This window comes from Canis aureus, chromosome 38, assembly GCF_053574225.1.
Source record: "Canis aureus isolate CA01 chromosome 38, VMU_Caureus_v.1.0, whole genome shotgun sequence".
NCBI lineage: Eukaryota > Metazoa > Chordata > Mammalia > Carnivora > Canidae > Canis > Canis aureus.
In genome coordinates, this window is record NC_135648.1 from 16,742,817 (window position 1) to 16,765,309 (window position 22,493).

Genomic DNA, 22,493 nt, shown 5'->3' on the forward strand with positions numbered 1-22,493 from the left:
AGGCCATGTAAGTGAAGGGTTTGGTGGTGTCACTGAGTCAAATACAGACTGGGGCAATTTATTTAGTAGCAGTGGCTAGTTTTGTTTATTTTTTGGTGTTGAATTTTTGTTTTTAAGTAAGCTCCATGCCCAGCATGGAGCCCAATGCAGGGCTTGAACCCACCACCCTGAGATCAAGACTTGAGCTGAGATAGAGTCAGATACTTAACTGACTGAGCCACCCAGGCACCCATAGGCTGGCTTTGTAAAAGATTGTTCAAAGAAAATGGAGAACTTAGAATTGAACTAAAAATAATAATGTGGGCAACAGATGAATCTGTGCTGCGTTCTGGGAGATCTCTGATTTATGGTGGAACTCAATTCCAGTGAATGGATATCTGACAAGTAGAATTGAGTAAGGGAACTAACTAGCAAGAATGGGTCACAGCATCAGAATTCTAGTCTAAGAAGCTGAGATTGGAGAGTCTGAGATAAAAACCAAGATAGGAGAAGTAGAGAATGGGATTAGAGAAGCTTGCAAATTAAGCAGTTTAGGAATTTGTTACATTTACCTTTGATGCACAAATATGAGGCTACTTTTAAATTGAAGAATTTCAACAGTTGTGAAGCAAGGGATGACCTCTGCAATCTAAAAGCATAGAAAAAAAAAAAAAAAGCACAGAAAATTTAGGTTGTAGCTCCAAGAAAATAGGGGAACATATCCATATCGGTATAATTGTTTTCAGATATAAGTAGAATGACAACAAAAGCCATTGAGAATTTTTGAAAGCCTAAATGAAGAAGTAAAACAATGAACAAATAATGGTCCTGATCTTTGAGGCTAGGATAGTTAACATTACTCCAACTTCCACCAGATGATGGGACTGATCCTACTCTAGTTCTTAAGCCAAGCAATGAAGATGGCAGTACATTTTTCATAGACTCAGCAAAACATAAGACCCAAACAGATAGTAAACACTTGTTATTTCTTACTTTAGCAGTCTGTGGTAACTGAGACCATCTGTGTCAATGTGACTTAAAGTTTTGCCTGGAAAAGATAAGACCATAAAACAACAAATTACTGTTTGCTTTGGGAAATGCCTTAAGTGCAATTTATTGAAGACAAGAATCTTTTCACCTAAGCAACCATGCCTTTTCAGATAACAGTTTACTTGCTTCAACACCATTTCCTTATGTGTCCACCAATCCCAAATGGCAATATTATGAATTTTACTCAATCCCAAATGAGTGTCCACCTTGGAGGATCATCTTAAAAGGATCTACCTTGAAGGCTGACTTTGACAGCCTTTTTTATTTTCCCAAAGTTTAAATTCAAGTTAGTTCACATATAGTGTAATAATAGTTTTGGGGGTAGAATTCAGTGATTCATCAGTTGCATATAGCACTCAGTGCTCTTTAGATGAAGTGCCCTCCTAAATACCAATCCCAATTACATCATCTCCTCACCCACTTCCCCTTCAGCAACTCTCTGTTTGTGCCTTAGTTAATTTATGGTTTGCCTCCTTCTCTATCTTTATCTTATTTTGTTTTCCTTCCTTTGCCTGTGTTCATCTGTTTTGTTTCTTAAATCCCACAGAGCAGTGAAATCATATGGTATTTGTCTTTCTCTGACTAAATGATTTCATTTAGTATATTGCATTCTAGTTCCAACCATGTCATTGCAAATGGCAATATTTCATTTCTTTTTTATGGCTGAGTAATATTTCACTGTGTGTGTGTGTGTGTGTGTGTGTGTGTGGTATGTATCAGGTACACATCTTCTTTATGATCAGTTAGTGGACATTTGAGCTCTTTAAATGTTTCAGCTATTGTAGATAGTGCTGCCATAAACACTGGGTGCATATGCCTCTTTGAACCACTATTTTTGTATCCTTTGGATACCTACCTACTACTGCAATTGCTGGATTGTAGGGTAGTTCTATTTTTAAACTTTTGAGGAAACTCCAAACTGTTTTCCAGAGTGGCTGCACCAGTTTGCATTCCCATCAACAGTGTAAGAGGGATGCCCCTTCTCTGCATCCTTGCCAATATCTGTTGTTTCCTGAGATATTAATTTTAGCCGTTCCTACAGATGTGAAGGGATAGCTTACTGTGGTTTTAGTTTGTATTTCCCTGATGATGGGTGATATTGAGCATCGTTTCATGTGTCTGTTAGCCATTTATACGTCTTCTTTGGAAAAATATCTATTCATGTCTGACAACCTTTTCTGAACCTTTTTCCCTTTCAAATCATCCCTAAATTCACCCATTTTACAGTGAGTTTAAACTAGTTTTATCTTTGTATTTTAAAATGGGTTGTTTCATTATTGTACACCTGAAGTTAATATTGTACTATATGTTAACTGGAATTTAAATAAAAAGTATAAACAAACTAATGAATAGGTTGGCTAATGCTGGTTTGGTAAATTCATCACCTTTCTTAAATTCAGTACCTTTCAACTCTTTCTTCTTGGCTACATTGATGGTTCTGGTTCCTGGCACTAAAGTTTGTTATGTTATTTATAACAAGAGAAGACATACTGGTGTTAGCACAGAGTGAGTACCTTACACTCAGAAATATATAACACTATGTGCTGAACAAACTTCTGTAATTATATATAAAGTTAAGAGGTCTCTTAAACAAGAAAGATTATACAGTATTATAAAGGGTTGAAAGGTAAATGTGGATTTTAATGTAGGAAAGATCAAATTCAAAATGATGTACTACATTCATTATAAATAGAAGTTAAGCAACTAAACTATTATTAGTTATTATGAATAATTCACCAACTAAAGCATCATCAATACTAGCAAGAACTAAATTTGAGAATTTAATTAATGTTTAACAAACCAGAACTATTCTCCCTTATAGAACATGATAAATGACAAGGATATAAAGCACAATGTTTTTAGCATTTTTTATGTGTGAGGAGGGGTTGTTTTTTTTATCAAATAATATTATTATTAAAAGTCAGATTCTTAAGGTGACTTTTTGGAGCCTCTTATTCAATGCATTATTTGGAAAATTCAGATAAGCAAACCAAATTCTTATATTCTACTATACAAATACTGTTTCTGGAACATTATGTATATCAGAGCATCCATCTTTCATTCCCTCAAACTCTTCCAAAATATTGAAAAAGAAGAAAAAGCTCCAAACTTATTTTGAGGTCAGCATTACCAAAATCAGATAAAAACAATATAGAAAAACTAAAGGCCAGGGATGCCTGAGTGGCTTAGTGGTTGAGCATCTGCTTTTGGCTCAGGGCATGATCCCAAAGTTCCTGGATCGAGTTCTGCATCAGGCTCCTTGCATGGAGCCTGCTTCTCCTCCGTCTGCCTATGTCTCTGCCTCTCTCTCTGTCTCTCATGAATAAATAAATAAAATCTTAAAAAAAAAGAAAAAAGAAAAACTAAAGGCCAATATAGCTAATGATAACAGATGCAAAAATTCTCAACAAAATATGAGTAAACTGAATTCAACACTACATTTAAAAAAATCATACACCATGGAATATAAAGGTGATTCAATATATACAAATTAAGAAATGTGATATGCCACATTAAATAAAGATTAAAAATCATATTATCTCAGTAGGTGCAAAAAAAGCATAAGACAAAATTCAAAATCTTTCATGTTAAAAACTTTCAACAAATTCAGTATAAAAGACAAGACATAAAAAAAAAAATAAAAAAAAATAAAAGACAAGACATAATCCCTAACATAATAAAGGCCATATATTACAAGCTCACAGTAATATTATATTCAATAGTGAAAGTTGAAAATTTTTCCTTTATGATCAGGAAGACAAAGATGCCCATTCTCACCATTCCTATTCAAAGTGGAAATCCTAGCTAGAGCATCATGCAAGAAAAAGAAATAGTGGCATGGAAGAAGTAAAGCTGTCTCTGTTGCAGATGATATGATCTTATGTATAGAAAATCCTAGTATTCACCAGATACTATTAGAACTAATCAATCGAGTAATGTCACAAATACAAAACCAACATATAGAAATCAATTATGTTTCTACACGTGAACAAGAAATACCTGAAAAAGAAATAAAGAATACAGAGGCACATGGGTGCTTTAAGCATCTGCCTTTGGCTCAAGTCATGATCCCAGGGTCCTGGGATCAAGCCCAGCATCAGGCTCCCTTGCTCAGTGAGGAATCTGCTTCTCCTTTTCCCTCTACCCTTCCTCCCCTAAGTTGTGCACTCTCTCTCTCTCAAATAAATAAATAAAATCTTTTTAAAAAAGAAATAAAGAAATACCATTCATAATAGTTACAAAATGATAAAATGATAAAATTCTTAGGAATAAATTTAACTATGAAGGCAAAAAAAATGTGCCGAAAATTTTGATATTGATAAATTGAAAAAAAAAAACACAAATGGAAAGATATTCCATGTTCATGGAAGAATTAACATTGTTAAAATGTCTAAACTACCTTAAGCAATCTATAGACTTAATACACTGCCTATAAAAATTCCAGTAGCATTTTCACAGAAATAGAAAAACAATCCTAAATTCATACATACAGAACAAAAACATCTGAATAGCCAAAGCAACATCTAGAAAACAAAACAAAACAAAACAAAACAAAACTGAGGGCGTTGCATTTCCTTATTTCAATTACATTACAAAGCGATAGTCATCAAAACAATATGGTACTGGAATAAACAGATACAGACCAATAAAATAGAATCAAGAGCCTAGAAATAAGCTCTCACATTTGCAGTCAACTCATATTTGAGAAAAGATCCAAGAATAATCAATGTGGAAGAATAGTCCTTCATTGAATGGTGATGGGAACAGTGAATAATCTCTTTCAGAAGAATGAATTTGTACCTCTATATTATACAACTCACAAAATGAACTGAAAATAGATTAAAAACAGACGCATATGACTTGCAACTGTAAAACACCTAGAAACAAATAGAGGGAAAAACTCCTTGACCCTGGCCTTGGCAATGATTTTTCTTTTAGGGGGTGGGGTAGGATATGACATAAAAAGCCCAGCAATGAAAGCAAAATTTAGTAAGTGAGAGTACATCTCTGCACAGGAAAGTAAGTGATTAACAAAATGAAAAGGCAACCTTGGAATAAAAGAAATTATTTGCAAGCCAACTAACTACCTGCTAAGGAGATAATACCCAAAATATTCTAAAAAAAAAAAAAAAACTCATACAACTCAGTAAGAAAACAAAACACACTATGATTAAACATGAACAAACCATCTTGAACAGGTATTTTTTCAAAGCAGGTTTACAAATGGCCAACTATCACATGCAAATGTTCTCAACATCACTAATTGCCAGAGAAGTACAAATCAAAACCACAATAAACTATTACCTCACACATGTTAGGATGACTATTATTAAAAAGATATGTAAAATAAAAAAATAAAAATAAAAAAGATATGTAATTACAAGCATCAATGAGGATGTGAAGGAAATCCTGCTGGTGGGGATATACATTGGCACAACTATCATGGAAAGCAACATGAAGGCTCCTCAAAAATTAAATACAAAATTACCATTTGATCAATAATTATACATATATATCCAAAGAAAATGAAATCAGGATCTCAATGTACTCCCATGTCCATTTCAGCATTATTTATAATAATGAAGATATGAAAACAACCTAAGTACCCTTACAATAACAAATGAAACTTCGCATTATGCTGAAAAAAATAAGTCAGAGCAAAACAAATAGAAAAAAATAATAACAAATGGTATCACTCACATGTGGAATCTAAAAATGCTGAACTCCTAGAAACAGAATGTAGAATGGTGATTGCCAGAATCTGGGAAGTGAGAAAAATGGGAGATGTTGGCCAATGGGTACAAATTTCCAGGTATAAAATTAATAACTTCTGTAGATCTAATATACAATATGGTGAATATAGTCAATAATACTGTATTATATACCTGATAGCTTCTAAAAGTGTAGATCTTAAATGTTTTCACCAAAAAAAAAAAAAAAAGGTTATTATATGAGGGGATGTACTAGAGGTGGTAACTAACCATACTGTGGTAATACTTTTCAATATATATATGAAATCATCACATTGTACATATTAGACTTAAACAATATTGTATGTCAATTATATCTCAATAAACTTGGAAAAAAACATTTCTAAATGTAGAAAGGTTTTACATTCTCATGGGTAGGGTTATATAATACGAGTTAGGCAAGGAAATATGAGGGAAGTGACAGTTGATCCCAGGTAGAAGCTTTACGAGACAACAAATGGTTTACTACATATTGTTATTTGATTTTGATTCTTCTATCATGACAGTTTATGTCCAAGTAGAGACTCCAGAGGTATCTGGGCAGCTCATTTGGTTAGGCATCTGCCTTCAGTTTACGTTCCTGGGATTGAGCCCTGTATCAGGCTCCCCACTCACAGGGAGTCTACTTCTCCCTCTCCTTCTGCCCCTCCCCCTGCTCATGCTTGCTCTCTCCACTCATCGCTCTCAAATAAATAAATACAATCTTAAGAAAAAGAGAAAGATTCCATCACTCAGGATACTTAAGTGAATCATGAGAGCACATATTCCTTCAGAATCTACAACGGTCATCTAGCATAAGTAAAAGCTAAACATTTGTATTTCATGCTACTCTAATTTCAAGTTTGCCTTGGAATCTTATTGTTAAAGTCTAGTTACACTCCATGGTATTCTTTTATTTTAAGATTTTATTTATTTATTCATAAGAGACAGAGAGAGGCAGAAACATAGGTAGAGGGAGAAGCAGGCTCCATGCAGGGAGCCCCATGCAGGAGTCAATTGCAGTATCCTGGGATCGTCCCTGAGTCGAAGGCAGACTCAACCACTGAGCCACCCAGGCATCCTGCATGGTATTTAGTTCTTAATATAAGTTCTTAATATAATCAGTATTTTCTGCCTATTCTTATCAGCATGTCAGTTTTTGTTTTTGTTTTATTTTTTTCACTGTTATCATTTAAAACTATGCTGTCATATGGTCATCATTAGTGAACCTAAAATTTAGCAATTCACAATACCAGTTAATTGTAAAATAACACCAATAATAATTAAAATTTTCATACAGATACTTTATGTCTATACAGTAAGGGTTAACTCAGCAACACTGTTGTCCCACTTTTGTGCATTCCAGAAAAAAGACTGGCTTTTGACTATCTCTTGAAAGAAAACCTCTGAGATGTTGGTTAAATGTTTTTGTATGTCTGAGACCTTGCACTACGTTTTATCAGTGTGACCAGATTATAGTAACCGTGTGATTTATGGTAAACAACCATATTTATGCCTGAGGTCCTGGGCTATGCTATACTAATTTGACTTCTGGGGGTCTAGAGATTAAGTAGCTATCATAGTCATGCAATACATGCTCACAGAATAAACTCCCCCCCCCCCAAAAAAAAATCTCTTGACCTATGCTTGGGTAACATTCCCTGGCTAGCAGACTTTGGAACTTGTTGACACTATCATTGCTGGGAGAATTAAGTTCACCACTAAAGGATTCTACTAGGAAGGGATGTTTGGAAAATCATACATGATTTCTCCAGGACTTCACCTTATACATCTTTCCCCTTTGCTAATTTTAATCTATCCTTCCACTAAAATAAATTATAATTATAAAATATAACAGCTTTTCTGAGTTCTGTGGTTTCTTCTAGTAAATTTTGCAGCCAGAGGGTGGTCTTAGGAAACACCTGACACAGTACAAAAGTTGAGATATCTTATAAGATTATTTACTAAATTTGTTTACAAAAATTGAAAATCATGACACTAAAAGCAAAGGCAAAAACAAAAACAAACATGTGAGACATATCAAACTGAAAAGTTCTGCACAGCAAAGAAAACCCTCAACAAAATGAAAAGGCAACTTGCAGAATGAAAAACTATTTATAAATCATGTATCTGTTGAAGAACATCTAAAATATAAAAATAATTTATATAATGCAATAACCAAAAAAATCAATTAAAATGAGATCTGAATAGACATTATTCTAAACAAGCTATGCAGATATACAAAAATTATATGAAAAGATGTTCAACATCACCAAACACCACGGAAATGTAAATTAAAACTATAATGACATATCATTTCACAACTTTAGAATGGCTGTTAACAAAAAGGCAAGAGATGGGTTTTGGTGAGGATATGTACAAAAGGGAACAACTGTGCCCTGTTGGTAGGAATGTAAACCAGTATAGCCGCTGTGGAAAACAATGTCGTTTCCTCAAAAAATTAAAATGAGAACCACCATATGATCCAGCAATTGCACGTCTAGGTATCTATCAAAAGTAAACACAAATACTACCTTGAAAAGATATTGGTACCTTCATGTTCATTGCAGCATTATTTACAAATAGCCAAACACGGAAATAACCGTGTTATTTCCATCCATGGAAGACTAAATAAAGAAAAAGTGGTGTGTTTGTGTATGTGTGTGTATATATATGAATTTTATATATAATCCACATATTTATATATATAATTGATATATATATGATGAAATATTCAGCTATTAAAAAGGAAATTATGCCATTTCTGACAATATGGATGGACTTATGCTAAGTGAAATAAGTCAGAAGAAACAAAATATGATCTCACTTAAGTTGAATCTTAAAAAAAAAATTCTTAAAGATAACAAATTGCTGATTGCCAGAGGCAGGGAATAGGGGATGGAAAAATAGATGAAAGTGGTCAAAAAGGATACATTTACAGTTATAAAATAAAGAAGTCCTGGAATGCAATGTACAAGATAATGACTATAATTAATAACATTGTATTATATATTTGACTGTTGCCAAGACAGTGAATCTTAGAAGTTCTCATCACACACAAACACACAGAATGATAACTATGTATAATGACAATGTTAATTAGGTTTATTGTGATCATTATTGCTAAATACACAAATATTGAATCATTATGTTGTGCATGTGAAACTAATACAATGTTACATGGCAATTATATCTCAAAAAATCATCTAAAAACTAATAAAATACAACTCTATCCCTCCCCCCCAAAAAAAAAGACTAACCACAGCAAACAATGAAGAAAATGTAGAGCAACTAAAACTCTCATATACTGCTTTCGAGTATATAAAGTGATAAACCATATTGGGAAAATAAGAGTTTCTTGTAAAGGTAAACATATATCTACCCTCTGAACCAACGATTCTACTCCTAGGTCTTCACCCCAAATCAGTAACAACATAAGTCCACATCAATACTTGCACAAGTATGTTTCTAGCAGTTGTAGTCATGGTAATCAAAACTTGAAGAACCTAAAAGTTCATCAATAAAACAATGTTTGAACAAAGCACATTTATTCCCATATGGAAATAAATAAGTGAAAAAAATGTATACAGTCAATATGAATTGGAGAAAAAGAGGCCAGGCACAAAAGAACAGAGAATATATGATCTAAGTTTAAGAAGTTCAAGAACATGCAGAATAATCTATGATATAAATCTAAATAGGGAAGGAAGGAAGAAAGGAAGGAAGGAAGGAAGGAAGGAAGGAAGGAAGGAAGGAAGGAAGGGAGAAAGAAAGAAAAAGAAAGAAAAGAAAGAAAGAAAGAAAGAAAGAAAGAAAGAAAGAAAGAAAGAAAGAAAGAAGAAAGAAGGAAGGAAGGAAGGAAGGAAGGAAGGAAGGAAGGAAGGAAGGAAGGAAAGAAAGAAAGAAAGAAAGAAAGAAAGAAAATCTAAATAGTTATTTTATGTGTTATGGGAATGAAATGGAAAAAAAAGATGTGAGGAGCTTTCTAGAGTATGGAAATATTCTATGCCTTGGTTAGGATGTTTGTCACATGAAAGAATTTCTGTCCAAACTTATTATCTTGTATAATTTTGATCCATAACTTTCATTATATATAAATTTTACTTTGTTTAAAAATGGGTATTATCTGAATTTTCTTTGCATTAGAACTACAAGAACCCTTTTTGCTATTTCTTTAATTTTTTTCTTCCTTTCTTTTATTTTTTTTTTTAATTTTTATTTATTTATGATAGTCACAGAGAGAGAAAGAGAGAGAGGCAGAGACATAGGCAGAGGGAGAAGCAGGCTCCATGCACCGGGAGCCTGCTTCTCCCTCTGCCTATGTCTCTGCCTCTCTCTCTCTCACTGTGTGCCTATCATAAATAAATAAATAAAATTAAAAAAAAATAAAAGAAGGTTGATCTTGTTTTCTTTGCAGACTTCTTTCAGGAGCCTCACTGCAGTGACATCTGAATGAATAAGTTGACAATGTCAAACACTATGTTCGTTTTTCCTTTCCATGCAATTTGTTTCAACATCGATGGGTAATATAATTCTATCAAATAAGATGCTAAATTATTTGAACATTTCCTGGGGAAAAGTTATCTTATTCTTAATGCACATATGGTTTCATCTTCTTGTTTTAATTGTCATGTTTGTTTGAACTGGTACATGTTTTGTGACCATTGCTAATGCCAGCCTAAAAACAACCTCACAAAAAAAGACAAAGATGGGAAAATTTGGTCCTCTCTGATGGCATTGGTTCAGTGACTTTTTGGGTGTATATAAAAGCTCCATATTACTAAAGCTACTTGAACCTGTGCCCTTTTTTAACTTGTAGCTGAAAATGTTCTAGTGATATATCAATTTAGAAATTTTCCTTATCTGTTTAGAAAGCAATAGAACTGGATTGTTTTTCCAGTTCTCAATGGAAAATGGAGCACAACAGACGAGCAGATGAACAAAATTCTATCAGCAGCAATTCATTAAATAATAAATATATAGATTAATCATGTAGTCAGTGTTACTACTCAATTGCCTTGACCATCATAAACTTACTTAATAGCCTAGGACAAACATTTTTTTTTGTTCCTGTATGCCCCAGTATGACAAAAAATGATAATATGTTGCAGTATAATCATTAGTGATTTAAGACACAAGAGAAAAAAGACTCTAAGTACCACAATCATCTTTAAGATACACAGCATAACATGCAATATTAAATTAGTACATTTACTCTGAGTAAGCAAATATGTAATTCCAAGTAATGTATTATTTACTAGAACTAAATTCATTTTCAAATTTTATTTCCAACATTAATGATTAAAAAATGAATGTTATTACTTAGTATTGCCTTTAGCTTGACTTTACAGAACAACTTTCGTATTGCAAAATATGTATCGAAAGTCTAAGAATATTAAAAGAAATTTTATCACAGTTTTTCTTAATAATATACTAATTTAATCATTTGGAAGAATTTAGCTTTCTAGAAAGAACTCTCAATTGTTCTGAAACCAAAACTATTCTGTCCTTAGGAAGAGAACTGATTGGAAAGTTACAAAATATACACAGTAGATTTAAACAATGAATACAGAGTAGACAGTTTCACTTTGATTTCTTCTAGTCAATTTCACTTTTAGTTCTCATGCAAAACTTCACTTTTAGCTCTCATGAGGTGCTAACAGAATATTTAAACACTAAAGAGAACCACTTTCAATTGTTTAAGATCGTAATATGATTTACATTAATTCTGTATTCTAAAGACTCTTAAGATACATATTCAAGAACCATACTTTGTACATTGCTTCTTTAAACTTGCAAACAGTACCTTAATGGATTATAAGAAGTGTTATTTGGTAGGGATGAAGGTACTCTGTTTGAATGGAATTTTTTATTTAGGCTTACCACATATTTCCAGTGAGTAAAGACACTGAATCTTAAATCACGAACACCGGATTATTAGGGCTGAGCAAGTTAACTCAGCCAATTGGCCCTTCTGAAAATAATTCCATTACTGAAGTCCATAAATTTTCAATTAATTTCCTTTTCATTACCTTTCCTTTCAATCTCATACACCCTTGGCTTTACATGTTCAGAACAATTCTCAAAAATAAACAAACAAAAAAAGGCACAAGAAGAGTTTCCTTTGTTGTTTATGAGAGTCCATAGTTCTCTTTCTCTGAGATGTTTGTTTCCTTTAATAGGGATTCCACTGAACAATAGAGTCTATTGTTGGTATCCTGAAAATTGTACCTTCCTATATTTATTTATTACCATGATTTCTTATAAAATATTTTTCTACGTTTCCTTAAAACACTGATAATTTTTCTTTGAGGAGGGACAGAGAGAGAGAGAGAGAGAAGAAACATAAAATGATATAAATCCATTTTTCACATACTACAGTTTAACTAATGTAACCTACACTATATAGCTGGACTACTTCATATTTAACATGAGGCTTTTACAGTACATTAAATAGTCCAATGCCATGGGAGTTTCATACATCAATAGACACTCTTTTGATAGTATATAATATTCAAACACTGACACTATAATATTAGCAGTACTGCTCTACTCCACATTATGACATGAACAGTATGAATAACTGAAATAGCATATCACAGCTATACTGTTAGGATTGCACAAAGGAAGCCACCATCACCTTAAGAAAACTTCTATTTTAAATCTGGGAGTTAATCATGCATCACTTTAGTGATTTGCTTTATATGTAGAATGTATCCTAAATCCTGATGATACTCTGTGATAATTATTAGAAAATAATAAAGAATCTAGCATGCAAGAATGAATCAAAACATTCTGAAACAAAAAGTAGCTTCGAATAGGATATTGCCCATAATATTCAGTAAGAATGCTTGTATTTCAGAATAAAATTGCTTCAACTAGATAATCAACAAATCAGTTTCTTTACAACTTTGTCAGATCACAGCATGCTTCCAAATTTAAGGAGAAGGAGTATAGACACCTCTAAAGGCAGGTCAAGTTTACAAAACATCAAACATTTTGCAGTTATAGAAGATACCCTTTTGTAGTTCCACATAATTTGTGTTTAGGTCAAAGTCTTCTGTTTCATAAATGTTTCTAGCAGTTTGATGAGAAATGAATGTTGTTAAATATCTAACAATAACGCTCACATTTACCTGATATCATTTGAACTACGTTGGCCATACAACAAGAATGAGGTGTTTTAAAAGTAAATACTATATAGAATTTTTTATATTTTATTTATTTATTCATGAGCAACACATAGAGACAGGTAGAGACACAAGCAGAGGGAGAAGCAGGCTCCCTGTGGGGAGCCTGATGTGGGATTCGATCCCAAGATCGTGCCCTGAGCCAAAGGCAGACAATCAACCACTGAGCCACCCAGGTGTCCCTTCTATATAATAATTTCTAATAGTAGTTATTTTCAAAGCAATTATATTTTCAAAACATATAGATATGGTAAGAAATTCTTTTCTTAATTATTAAATTTACTGTATCTATAACCCAGGCCACCTAAATAGCAAGATTTCATCCAGAAAATAATTCATCGAAAATTAACTGGATATTATCATTTACTAAGTAGATTACAGTTCTATGACTGAAATAAATTGCCAATTGGCTTTGTAGTATAGTCATTCTAACTTGACATACAGGCAAGGCAGCCATAGCAAAACCCAACATGGTTTAGTCATCCTCCTTGATCATAACTCCAGAAATTTGGTGACCCATAAAAATAAAAAGCATGCTGACCTTATAAACACATATATATCCTAGGCCTTGCACAGTGCCTGTAACATAGTAAATGCAATAAATTACTTGTTTAAGATGGCAAAGATTCCTCTAATCTTCATTTTGGCCATGAGTGAAACAAAGAAACAGCCTTTTATCCAGGAAGATCAAGAATCTCAGTAATCTCTCACAATTAACTCTCCCGTGTCTGTTGAGGCTAGGATTTGGTTTTCAAGATTTTAGTTAAAACACATGTTTTATTTCTAAAAACTCTGGTATGAATGCATAGTGTGATGCTGACTAAAACTTTTCTTTCATTATCACCTGATAACACTACTGAGAGCGAGAGAGAGAGACTTACTCTCAGAACACACCAACCACAGGAAAAGAATGGAGAAAATTAGTATTAATTGCATGCTTACTAATCATTAGCCACTTTTAATTTTTTTTATTTTTTATTTTATTTTATTTTATTTTTAGCCACTTTTTTTTTTTTTTTTTTTTTTAGCAAAGCAACTAATTTAACAAGCACATGTGCATTGTTTACAAGGTGTCAGGCTTTAGTCGGTACAATTTTCCACATACTATTTTATCTAGGTCTCAACAATCATCTTTTGAGATGAATATTACTAGCATCCTTTTGAATAAAATAGATACTCAAGATAAATAATTTTTTAAGACTCAGATATATTAAGAAATGAGAATTTAAAACAAGTATACCTAACTTATTAGGAGTTATTGCTTGTTCTCAAAACCCAAGCTTTCCCATGTATTCTGCGGTGTCATTGAAGGAATCCATCAACTAATCGCTCAAGGCATTCTCTGTGGCAGTGGTCTCATACCAGTGTGAGCAATTGCTACCCTGTGTGACCTCACTCCATTTAGTTTTATTTCAACAGTAATCGATGATAGCAATAAAAAGGTAATAAAATATGGATCTTTGCCCTAAGGTCTAGTATTTAGACATTATATCCATATAATTGGAAACAGAATTACATTTTGTTTAAGAAACAAAATGAGAGTTTTGTGTGTCTTTTTAAAGAGGATACAAATGGCAATACCTAATATACCATATTAAAAGTGCAATAATAATAATAATAATAATAATAATAAATACTTTTTTTCTTTTTGAGATCACAATTTTCAGGAAAGATGTAAAGCCTTCATAATATTGTCCTTACTCCATAAAATAATATTCCTATCAAATACGATAACCTCCAATTTTGTAAAAGAGGGAAGTGAAAATCAGGGATGTTAACTTGCACTAAGACATAGAGTCACAAAAAAAAAAAAAAAAAAAAGACATAGAGTCACATAGCTGAGATTACAACACTATAGATTTAATAAGCATACATTTGTATCTGTTATATTGCACATGATAAAAGATACTTATAGGACGGGAAGAAGTTGATTTCTTTCACAGCAATTGAAGTCTTTAGGTTAGTGCGATCCATAGGACTACATCAGTGGAATTTGCAAAGTGGCTTTGCTATTTAAAGGTATTATGACCCAAATGCCTTTGAAATGATTGGATAACTTTTTTAAAAGCCATACAACATTGATTTTTCAGCTATGTCTGTAGTCAATGCACCAAAATCCCAAAGAAAGGAGAAAGAAAGTTTTGTCTGGACTCTATGCCTTAAGAATTGTAGATTCACTGGGTTTCTCTACACACAGTATTATGATTGGGGCAATCTCACAAACACAATTTTTCTTATTTAGAAAAATAAATAAGAATAGTGCCATAGTTCATTTTTAATAAGGCAACATAAAATAAGACAGGTATTTTCATTTAACTATAGAATACATAAAATTACTTTTTATATATGGTTCTAAATTGATTTTGAAATAATTCTCATTTGTATCAATTAAAATGTTTACTTTAAATATTTCTTTAAAGAGCAAATAGTAACTGAATCTTCTTTCAAGATCCAGGAATGATATATTTTTTTCTTCCCCAGGAATCAACACAAGCCATTTCCTCTGAATAAATCTGTGAACCTCTTATAGAAAAACATGCTGAAGAAAAAACTTGAACTTCTAATCAGGCAAGATGTCCTTGAATCAATCACATGTGTCTTGTTCAGCTTCACCAATTAGGCCACCACACAGCTTAATGCTAAGGTGATGTCATAGAAGACTGTCAGATTTCTAATACATTAGTGCTTTTTTGTATATGACTCTTAGTCTTCATTTTTGAATCTCTGGCATATGATTTTAGAATTTCCCAGCTAACAGAGTAGTGATATTGCAGGTGATGTTCTTCTTAAGAATAGGTTTTTTTTAATGCAATAATTTAAAAAGAATTATTTTAAATAATTTAAAAAGAACAACAGATATGCAGAATGTTCTTCACAATTTCATGTGAAAACCATATGAAGTCAAGGGAGCAAGATAAATGAGAAAAAAAGGTTAGTTGTGTTGATTTTAAATAGGAATGGTACCAACAGGACTGGCTAAGGGACTAGATAGAGGATGTTAGAAAGTAAGAATCAAGAATGCGTTTGATACACACTAACTCACTGTTTCTGGTTTAATAATTAAAATTGATGAGTCTGTTTTTCCAAGAATATTGATAAATTTGTGTCTGTGGGATGGTATTGAACACACATACACACAGATTATTGTATCTTTACCATATTATAGACTAGGGCTTCATTTAATTGCTTTATATGTAATGATCATTTTTAAGCTTTGGGTCATCCTATGACATAGAAAATTGTATTACCACAAATAAAATGAGGAAAATGAGGCACAGAATATTCAAGAAGAGGCTTTCACAAGGTTGCTCATATAAATATGAAGTGGCAGGTACAGAAGTGAAACCACAATACTCTGTCTCCAAATCAAGGGTTTTAAGCACTATTCCATAATGCTTCCCAAACCTGTCCTATTCATATAGGTATTCAAGGTGGGGGCGGGGAGGGGGGTATCATTATAAATTTGATCCTAAAAACAGCATATCTAAAGCAAGGTCAAAGGTGTAAATTAAACAAACTGAATTAAATAAGTATAGAATTTAAAGTTAAGGGATATTTTGTGATTTGTTGAAACAACTATTTCAGAAAGAAAAATATAAAAATTTGATATCTGAAAAAAAAATTGACATCTGTCTCTTTTTACTTCTAGCTTATATTTAGCTATTAGTGAATTTAGCTATTAGTGCATTGTTATTTGAGTGGGGTTTTTTTTTCCTCCTACGTATCACAAGTTGGATACACATTTTTCTTCTTTTACATTCATTTTTATTTTATTATTTTTTAAAAAGATTTATTTATTTATTCAGAGAGAAGCAGAGATATAGGCATAGGGAGAAGCAGGCTCCATGCAGGGAGTCCGATGTGGGACTCGATCCCGGATCCTGGGATCATGCCTTGAGCTGAAGGCAGAAGCTCAACTGCTGAACCACCCAGGTGCCCCTTTTACATTCATTTTTAAAAAGAATCTCTATTTCAGTGTGATCATCTACTCTCATCTGCCTTTCAAACTTACTCTGTTTTCTCCTTTTTTTTTTTTCCTCATGTAGAACAAAAGCTGCATGTATAATTCAGATGAATTGTGACCATAGTGGGTATGGCTTGACTTACACTCACATATAAACAAGGTAACAGACTCAATTTTACTGTTACTTAGGTTCATCTCCCTCACATGCTCACATCTTGAATACCCCCAAACTGGATTCAAACTGTGTTCAAATATATCTGGCTAATGAATATTTGTCATGTTTACCATGTTTACTGTCCTAAGTTTCAGTTTTCCCATCTGTTAGACATAGAAAAATACATTACCTTCCTCATATGGTTATGAGATTTAAATGATATAGAAATTATTCTAGAATTTTATTCATCTATACTATAGCGATTATGTTGATTCTTTTATGTTGATTTTATCTATTAAAATTCCTGCTTGTTTGTTGTTCTTAGTGTAATCTAATTACATAAGCTATTACTTCCAGACCATGATAGTATTGACAGTATATTCCTGTATTGATCTCAACTTTAATGATAATTTTTCATTATTTTGTCATGCTGTACTTATGTTAATTATACTATGTTCATTATATTATGTTGATTATGCTATACTATATTACATAATGTCATAGGACTACTTAAAATATAATTATTTATATTATATGTATTATATTCATATTACTATACTACATATTAATATATATGAATTACATATTCTATTTCTATATTTTTAATTTATAGTTAGTATGAATATATTATCCAGCTATTTGTATTTAATAAGGTTTTTAATTGAAATGAAAGTTACTTTTGGTCAAAGATTATTAATATCTAAAGAGAGTATCATGTTTTTAATCTTTGACCCTATTCATGTGGGTGAAATAAATATATTTCTGAAGTTGGGAACATCTTTCCAGGGAGATGCAGTGCTTGTGTGTGTTGTGTCCTTCTCTTAAGGGCTGTAAGATTTGATTTAGTAAAAGTAAAAGGGAGAGGGGAATAAACAGTGGTTTTAGATGAAGTTAGAGAGACAGGATAAGACTAAAATAATAACCTGATTTTAGGAATTTAAAATCAATTCATAAGGAATTTATATTCTATTTTAAGTGCATACCATTTTATACTCTCTCTTCTCTGATACATTATCCTCTTTCTTTCTCAGCTGATGAACTTGCTTATTTGACTGAGAAATAAGCAATCAGAAGAGAATTTCTTAATGATCCCATTCTAAATCTAAAACCTCTCTACATCTGTACTCTGCCTTCCTTCATCTAAAAATTAATGAAAAGTCTCTGCTACTGTCTCAGCCAACAAAGGCACTCAGACACTTTTTTTTAAACCTGTTTCTTCAGGGGATTGGCTATTACAATTAATCTCTATCTTTTACATCAATTTTTTTCACCATTATATTTTACTCTACTTAAAAATTACTATCAGGCCACAAGCATTGAAATTTCTCCCATCTGAAACTATAACGGCATCAGTGATAACAACAAAAAATACCAAAGCAAATAGAGTTGTGAAACTGTTTCTCTCCAATGCTACTTTTCTTTTTCCCTTTATAGCAAAACTCCTTTAAAAGTTGCTTATATTTACTGTTTGCAAGTCTTTGTTAAAGTTGAACATGAATTACATGTTCTGTTTTTTTCTATATTTTATTTTATTTTATTTTATTTTATTTTATTTTATTTTATTTTATTTTATTTTATTTTATTTTATATTATTTTTATTCATGGGAGACAGAGAAAGAGAGGCAGAGACATAGGCAGAGGGAGAAGTAGGACCCCAGGATCATGTCCTGAGCCAAAGGCAGATGCTCAACCACTGAGCCACCCAGATGCCCCTGCATTACATATTCTGATTCCTAAATACCCTTTAAAATTCTTTCCTTTTCTAACCTTATTCACCCTTGATCAAACTGCTAAAGCAGTAATGACCTCCTAGATTGGCCTCAACATTCTCTCACCTGAAGGCCTTTCTACTCTACTTCTTTCTGCATACAGCACTCTTCTGCATATTGTTAACATGATACTCTCTTCTTCCATTTAAATATTTTATTAAATAGCTACAAAGAGATCTTTTTTGACACTATACAATGTTGCTTTTCATTACTTTTTAAAATTCTCCATTCTCAATTCCTAGAACAATATCTGATATTTAAAGAATATATCGCTTCAAAAAGTAATTGTTGGAAGCAAGATAGAATCTACAAAGCCCACTTTTGAAGGTTATTTCAATATCTAGAGGCAAATGAACAAAGAAATAGAGACATGTTAAAAGAGTAATTTAGAAATACTCTCTTCTTTTAGAAACAAGGGCTAAACATTAAAATAAATTCTCTTTCAAGCCACAGGAAATGCAAATTGCAATGTTACATACACAACACATACACGCTGATTTCAGTTTTGCTTACAAAAAAAAGAGAAGGATAGAGAAAAACTTACTCACTGTACTGGATAAAATTACTTCCATAAGCCATGTATGTATGATGTTCTTTCTAGCTTGTGTTAGTTATTCAGAATAAGTGAGTTACACTTAAGAAAGATTTTTAAATTTGCCAAACTTTATATCGGAATTTATTTTAAGAGAAATATCTGCACATTTAAAGTTTGATTTCCTGAACCAATTAGTATATATACATTTCGGGAACATATACATAGACCTATATATATGGGCACCTACAGAATTTTCAGCATGATACAATATTAAGTGCAAAGAGCAAACAACTAAATGTCAAGAAAAACTTGATTTCAACCCTAGAGATGCTGTTTGAATTAGTAGTTTAATCTCTCTGGATCTCAATTTCCATATCTGTACAAAGTGGAAATAATAATACTTGGTCTATGCAGTATTTCTGAGATCAAATAAGTAATCTATGTGGTATACTTGAGAAGTACTTAAGCACTACATATAAATGAAATGTTTTACATAAAATCCAGTAAATCTCTTTATGAAAATGAGATTCTATTACATTTACCAAAAAGTGTAAGCAAATACATAATTGGGAATGAGTTGTTGACCAAAAATGATATACTTGTTTTCAGAAAGTGTTCCATTTTTGTTAGAAAAATTCCACATTTTCAGTCACCTAAAAAATTGGAAACTTGACTTAGAGCATTTAAAGCTTTATTTGCACCATGTTCAGCAAAAATACATTGGTCATTCTCCTTTAAAGATCTCATTTATTACTTGTCAAATGGGACAGAATTCAATACACAACTGTTTTTCCACTGGGGTAGTTTCTTGGCTGAGGTGAGTATGTCAGGTAGAGTCAGACAGTTAAAGAATTAAAATGTCCTAAATAGCACAGCAGCAAAAGTGTGATATGTGGCTCCTAGAGAATTTAAACAGTATAAAACCAATGGGTATTTTTCTTTAATATATTTACTTGGCTCAGAGCAGGGGTGGTATTGGTAGAATGAAGAGTACTGGTGGAGGAGGGAAAAAATTGGCAAATTCTGCCTTGAAGTTAAAGATCACTTAAGAAATGGAAAGCTGGGCAGCCCCGGTGGCACAGCGGTTTAGCACCGCCTTCAGCCCAAGATGTGATCCTGGAGACCCAGGATCGAGTCCCACGTCGGGCTCCCTGCATGGAGCCTGCTTCTCCCTCTGCCTGTGTCTCTGCCTCTCTTTCGCTCTCTCTGAATAAATAAATAAATAAGTCTTAAAAAAAAAAAAAGAAAGAAATGGAAAGCTCAGGAAGCTGTGCCTTATACTAGCTGCTTAAGTGCTAAGTTGGTTGGAAGAGGGACAGAGTGTTGGTAGTGAGTAGATGCACAAACATTTCTGCAATAAGCTATCTGAAAGACCTTAAAAACCAGCTATGTCAGCAAGGAGTTTTGGAAACCTAGGAGAATTCCACTTTAATTGTTTCCTTTAAAAATAAAAAACTAAAACTCAAGCAGCAAAATGTTAAGAGACCTAATGGAGAGATGAAGATATTCTTTCTATAATCGGCAAAACCCTAAGTTGTTTTTTGTTTTGATTTGTTTTGTTTTTTGGCCAGCTAAGCAGTTAGAAGAGGTTCCAGTATTATGTTGAATTATAGTCTCAACAGTGTTTGAGAAAGTGTTACATAGAACCCGACGGCTATACCAACTGACAGGAAATTCCCAATTCATTTCCTTTTTGTTCAATACTACTACTACTACTACTAAAAAAAAAAAAAAAAAAAAAAAAAAATACCCTGATGGATGAAGGATAAGATTAAGGACATCTTAATTATTTACCTCATCTTTGGGGAGAAGGAGAAAGTAAAATACTGAACCAATTGAGGTCACTGATTTTCTTTGCATGATAACACAAGGTAAATTTTTATGCTTCTTACTATATCACTTTAAGGTAACACTTTATGGGTTATTATGACACTTCTAAAAATGAGATTGCTAACGAATATTCTTGGCATGAAAATAATAAATGTGACTACCTCTCCTTGCATAGAATCTGGGATCATCCTTCTTCATTCTTTGACAAGTTCTTGGCAATTTCAATAACCGCTTGGAGAATCTTTCCAATTCTTCAACCGATTAGTTCCATTCTCCTCATTTCCAAAAATCTGTGTGTAAACTCAAGTCATCCCTTCACGTGATCATATCTTAGATCTTGTCATGGAACCAATGGCTGCACCCACTCAATAATCTCTGCCTCAGACATCCCCCTCTCTAATTACTATCTCTAATGATCTATTTCTCTTTGTCAAATTCACCTGCTTGGCCATACCATCTAATATGCTGACTCCAACAAGAATTCACACCACCATGATCTCCTACCTATTGACCCTACCATTTTTCTCTCTCAATTATCTCTCTTCATTTATCATTTGTACCTACCCTAGACAACATAGCTTATATTTATTAGTGTATTGATTTTTCTAATGTAGAAATTAAAGCTCAGAGCAATTAAATACCGTGTCCAAGCAATCATAGGATTCCAAATGAGATTTTCCAACTGCAAAATCTTGACTCTTCCTTTTAACTATTATAACAAAATTCCAGAATGATAAATAGTATCTGATAAAACTTGGATGCACATAAGAATTTAACTGGAGATCTTTAAGTAATGCCCTGATTTAATATCTTTTCCTTCTTGGAAAATCATCTAAAATCTATAAACTTCCTCAACAGACAAATGCTCACAGAACAAAAGGTTGCCTGAAACTTCAAAGGACTTTTGAACCATCTGAAATAAATGAATAATTTACTCATGAATAAAAAGTTAAGAACTCACAAATTACTCCTGGGAGGAATCATGTCTTGTGGGTGTCTGTATATTACACAACATTAGGAGCTAATCTTAAGAAAAATAATTCATTATAAACATAAATAGTGGCCAGCCCTTGAAAAAGGCCAGTATGAGAGGAAGTATAAGCTTCACTAGCTTCATTGTTATTCCATTTGTGACTATACCATGTTGCCTTCCAAAGCAACTACTTGTATACTCACCCCACCTTCCAAAAATAACACCCAGTGATCTTGGTAAATTAATGAATGGGAGTCATTTAGTCTGAAATTCATTTAGAGAAAAAAAACAAGAGTTTTTTGCAGGTGAAATTTAGGGA

At 32.6% G+C, this 22,493-nt stretch overlaps 1 long non-coding RNA gene across 1 annotated transcript in view; it reads right to left on the minus strand.

Moving 5' to 3' along the window:
- Positions 1-551: 551 nt before the first annotated feature.
- Positions 552-22,493, minus strand: part of LOC144307220 (uncharacterized) — a 65,340-nt gene continuing 43,398 nt past the window's right edge. Inside the window, exons 2-3 of the long non-coding RNA XR_013374152.1 lie at positions 973-1,027; positions 552-628 (exon numbers count right to left, since the gene is read on the minus strand). This is a non-coding gene — a long non-coding RNA (uncharacterized LOC144307220). The remainder of the gene's footprint in view (positions 629-972; positions 1,028-22,493) is intronic.